Source organism: Phalacrocorax carbo, chromosome 3 (genome assembly GCF_963921805.1).
Source record: "Phalacrocorax carbo chromosome 3, bPhaCar2.1, whole genome shotgun sequence".
Classification (NCBI taxonomy): domain Eukaryota; kingdom Metazoa; phylum Chordata; class Aves; order Suliformes; family Phalacrocoracidae; genus Phalacrocorax; species Phalacrocorax carbo.
In genome coordinates, this window is record NC_087515.1 from 63,114,053 (window position 1) to 63,119,681 (window position 5,629).

Genomic DNA, 5,629 nt, shown 5'->3' on the forward strand with positions numbered 1-5,629 from the left:
TCTGCCAAGGCAACTCAAGTCGTTCCTTGGGACTTTCTTGACAGAAAATCATTATTTGTTTTGAATCTGCAGGAGCAGCTGTCTGTTGGTTGTCTATCATGCACAAATGGGTTGGAAGATGTTGATATCACACTTGTTTCTAAGTAGTCCTAAGCCTGGCTTTCAGCTCAAGGTTGCAACTCAGTAGTGTGCTCTTTAACCTTTTAATGAGTTGAAGTCCTACTGAATAATCACAGTTAAACAAGTGGAAATGAAATGCATGCATAAAGCTGCACTTGTGCTTAGAGGGATGAACTGCGTGTTTAATATTAAGCACCCAGTTCATTGCTTTATTAGTGTAGTCAAATGTAATGGAACCTATTATACTTGTGCCATGAAAAACTGGCACCGTGAAAATGGCACAAAATGAAATAGTGTCAGTAAGATAAGTTTTTGTCTGCCAAAAGAGATCTTGCATGCCTAAATCTTGAACAACAGCCCCTTCTGCCAGCTTGCCAGCTTTGCATAGTGCTGGAAGCACCTGAATTTCCATCTTGGTTTACAGAGTTCCCCTCATTGAAGGTTGGGCCCAGTGGAGGCCTTTACTAGCTGCAGACTGGTACCTCCACTGCAGTTCGGACCTGTGATGGAGGCTGCCTCACCTTCAGCTAGGGCAGGAGGCTTAGGAGGTAGGTGACTTCCTCAGATCCTCCTGACTGCCTGCTGGTTTATGCTTAGCATGAAGAATAGTGAGTGGGATGCAAAGTCTGGGCATTGAGAAGGATGGACTAAAGAGAGTCTGGGTTTATTGCTCAGGGGTATGGGGTCAGCCATGGCATTCAGTCTGGGGAGATGTGTGTCATACATAAAGCTTCTTAGTCACTTTTTCTTTAATTAATGGAAAGTCTGTTTAAACTAAAAAGCATATTTTGAAAAATTAAGAAATAGGCATGATGAATCACTCTAGCATTCTTTTCAACGGTCACTGTGTACAGTCATGCAAACTTAACAATGAGGAATTGCAGCCCAGTGCTCCAAGGACATAGTACTGCTGGTGACACAGCTTGGCTCTGGTCACAGAGTGTAGCTACTTCTTCTGTTATCTGGAGTCTTGAAAGGGAGAGGACTGCATGGCACACATCTGACATCTTTTCTATTAGTTAGCTGCCTCTTAGAGCTTACCCCTGAGCAGCCATAGTTGAACTCAGCATTTTTCTTTTGAACATACCTTGTCGCCTAGCTTATGCCATTTGTGACATTCTCTGCACAAATCCATAACAATTCTTCCTTTTAGAGTAATTCTTCTCATACCCATTTCTCCCAGGGAATACACTGGCATTGCCTATGAGATTATTAACTTCCAGTGCTATTTTACTAGTAAAAAAGCCTGAGAGGTTTGATGTTGAGATGTCTAACCTTAGAGTTTGAGGTCTGGCCTGAGAGATGTGACCTTAGAAGCTAAATGTTTGTCCTCCTTGGAGGCTCCACAACACGGAGTGTTTCATACCCAGGTAAAGAGCCCTTGTCTCCATCCCCTCCTTTCTCCAACTCTGCCTACTCTTCCCAGCTGCTTCTTGGACCCACTTCCAGCGACCCACATAGCAGCAGTAGCAAACCCTGTTATCTATGCTGAAACCAGGGGATAGGGGAAGTGATCGGTTTCTGTATCCTCTTGTCCCTTAAATGGAGCCCTTGACTCAAGAATCATAGAATCATTAAGGTTGGAAAAGACCTCTAGGAACATCGAGTCCAACCGTCAACACAACACTACCACGCCTCCTAAACCATGTCCTGAAGTGCCACGTCTACATATCTTTTAAATACCCCCAGGGATGGCAGCTCTACCACCTCACTCGGCAGCCTGTGCCAATGCCTGACCACTCTTTCAGTAAAGAACCTTTTCCTAATATCCAATCTAAACCTCCCCTGGTGCAGCGTGAAGCTGTTTCCTCTCGTTCTATCGCTAGGGACCTGGGAGAAGAGACCAACACCCACCTCACTGCAACCTCCTTTCAGGTAGTTTTAGAGACCGATAAGGTCTCCCCTCAGCCTCCTCTTCTCCAGCCTAAACAAACCCAGTTCCCTCAATGTCTCCTCACAAGACTTGCTCTCCAGACCCTTCACCAGCTTCATTGCCCTTCTCTGGACACGCAGAGAAGTGTCTTCAGCAACTCAATGACCTTCTTGTACTGAGGGGCCCAAAACTGAACACAATATTCAAGGTGCAGCCTCACCAGTGCCAAGTACAGGGGCTGAAAGGTAATGGAAGTCTCTGCCAAAAATACCCTCCACCAAATTAAGAAAGCCTGTATTTAATTACCAAGAAAGAAGATGGGACTTACTTAAGGTTATTGTACATCTGACTGTCTGGGTGAAGTCACTGTCTGCTACAATACATGTCTACTTTTTCCAACTGTATCTGCTGGTCTAATGCATGATAGCACAAAAAATTTGCTGAGGTTTGGTTCCTAATTCTCAATGTTTAAAATAAAATAGTATTTGTTCCTTGTTTGTTGCCTTGTTTCTTATTAATGCATGCCTGATAATCAGGGCTTCACATATCGTCACTTCCAGGGTTGCATTTGAACACAGTTCTCATTTAGTTTGCAGGCATGCATACTTAAAGGCTACTTACTGCAGGTAGTTTTGGTGGCAGATATGTCTGGCACTTCATGGGACTACACAAAGCTTGTTGCGATGCACAAATCTGGAATTATCCCTGGAATTATCGACACCTTTAGCTGCACAAACACACAAAAGGAGCCTTTTTCCCTGTCAGAAGCAGTTCTTGATAGAGGGCGTTTGAGAGATGCGTGGGGTTCGTCATTCCTACACGGGCTGGTAGTGCATCCCTACAGTTGGGAATTACTGATGAAACAGATTTGCCTCCCAAGTTTCCAGGTTGTTGCAGTCCCTGCCCTGTGGTGTTGCACTCTCAGATAGGGTCTGTCTGTGCTGCCTGAACTCAGCCTATGCAGAGTTTCTTTCCCACTAAGGAGACTTACCTGTGCTGCTTGGTCTCTCTCCTTTGCTTTTGTGCTAAGTAGTGTGTCACAGCTGCATGATGACATTGTCTCTGGTCTATAATCTGAAATATCATCCAAAGAGTCAGATGTCTTCTTTTGTTTGAAAATAAAATTATGAACAGTTTGTACGTGGGGATCTGAATTCCGGCTGGTTTATGTCAGCGTCTGTGGAACTTTTCCCACTCCTTTTCACCTCTGCAGGAAATTGTATTCGTGCTGTTTGAGTATATTTGCTTGTCATCCATTAAATGACAGTAGAAGCATAATCTAACTTTCTGTTTCCTTTGAGCTGGAGGCACTCACAGTCTCCAAAACTTTTTTCCTTGCTGTTCAGGGTTCTGAAAATAGAGAGTAGATAAAACAGTAATGACAAAAATCAGGAACATAAATTCCCACTGAATATGTTCCTAATTCCTCAACCTTAGGAATTCCATCCTTTGGACTAAAGAACAGGTAAAAAATATTACGATAGAAGAAATTCTCCTGGAGGGCAGCAGTAGGAGTGGTGATGTGCAACAAAAAGCAAGAGGTCTTACCTCTCGCCACACAAACTGCAAGAAGTTCATGCCAATAGAAGCTTTTAAATTCTTCTGTTGATATTCATGCAAGAAGACTCAGCTTCTTGATGTGTCAGGTACATCAATATTAAAGACACGTTGATTTTAAACTATTCTCCCAATGGGAATCATAATAATTGTTCACATACAAACCCATTTTCAAATAAATTAGTGAAAGGACCATACTCTGAGCTCACAGTGTTAAAGACACGTACTGGATCCAACCAATGGGAACCCAAAAGACTGATTCAGATTGTTTGCAGAAACCCGAGTATTGATGGTCTTAGAAAAGTTTGTGTACACTCTGCAAAGTAGAGGGTACCAGCAATTGTGATAAATATCCAAGCTGACAGTCAGGCTGCCTCAGAGGGAGTGTGGTTGAATTTAACACTGTGTGGAGGAAACTTGATCTGTAACACGAATCACTTACAGAGGAGCTCTGTGACAATTCCTATCAGCTGCCTAGTGGTAAAGGTGAAGTCTTTAGCCTGATCATTTCTGAGGGCTAGCACTGGCTGGGATTTCTAACAAACTAACCAGCATTATACAAATCAGTAACTTATACAACTGTAACACATTTATATATTTGGGGAAGTGAGAAGGGTCACAAAGGTCAATCAATAGATACAGAGAGGTAAGTTTTAAGAAGCAACTTTTAATAACCTTGTTTGATAATCTTAGTAAAAGGTTATTTAAGATAAATCACTGATGTCTTTTAAATTTAATCCCTACACTGGACAGCATGCCATGGACAGGCTATTTGTTACTGCACACCTGACATGCTTTGCTTGTGGTACTTCAGCAGTCAGACTCTTTCTCCCACTTCAGCAAGTCCCCTGTGCGTTCATTTGCTTTCTCCATACACCTATCACAAACCCATAGGGCTTCAAGAGGTATGTTGTAAAGTATGAACAAGCAAGTTCACTGCAAGCTGCAAGCTCATACATCTTCCTTTTTGAGAAGAGGAAGAGAAAGAATCAGGCTGCAGAAAATGTTACTGGCAAATGCTGTTATTCCTCTGCCTTAGTTCTTTCTCTTGAAAACTTCAGTCCAGCAGGTCTGCCTCTCTTTCAGCATATTTGCACTGCTACCTACATTCATGGCTTCTGCTGGAAACAGATGTTTGGAAAGCCTATACATGTGCAGACACTAGGAAGTAAGCGATAACTACCTCACTGAAAAGCAAGAAACACTGGGGAGAAATGCTGCGCTTTGAAGAGGCAAACAACGTTTATTCTCCACTGTGTCATACCATTTGCATAGTAAGTCATGGATGAAACACATCACCTGCCCCCATTTCCACAGTCAAGACTAATGCGAAATGCAACTTTGCAAATCAGACCCTAAAACTTTAAAGGCGGTGGACGTCTTTGAGTAGGGTCTATTCTCAGAATCACAGGATCACAGAATCACAGAATGGCAGGGGTTGGAAGGGACCTCTGGAGATCATGTTGTCCAACCCCCCCCCCCCCCCCCCCCCCCGCTTGAGCAGGGACACCCAGAGCAGGGGACCTATTCAGAACCTAGAACGTATTCAGAACCTACGGCTGGATGACAGGAATAAAACCTCTTCGTCTCCAAGTCCCTCCCTCACTCCCCGTCACCCTGTATGTCAAAGCGCCGAGGTTTCACCTGAGTAAGAAGATGCTGGAAGACGGCTTTCCGTAGGCGATCCCACCTTCCGCGCGACGTGGCGGACAGCTCTGCGGTTTGCCGGGAGTGCCTCTCGGGGGGCTGCTTGCGGAGGGCGGCGGAGGAGGGAGAGGACCCCCTCGTCCCCCCTCCCTCCCAACGGTCCCCATGGCGCTCAGGGACCGGGACCCCGCGGGACGGCGGCGGCCCCACGCTGCGCGTCTCCCCTCCTCCCGCCCCGCCGCCGCGGGGCTGGGGCGAGGGCACAGGCGCTTGCGGGAGGAGGGGCGGGCCGGCTCCTCCCAGCACCAGGTATAAATCGGGGCTCCGGCTCCGGCGCCAGCGGCCGCGGGGCGGGCAGCACCGGCGCCGCTGGACAGCGCCACCCGCGGGCCCGCCACCCGTGGGCGCCCTCCGCGGGCGCGGGAGGCGGCG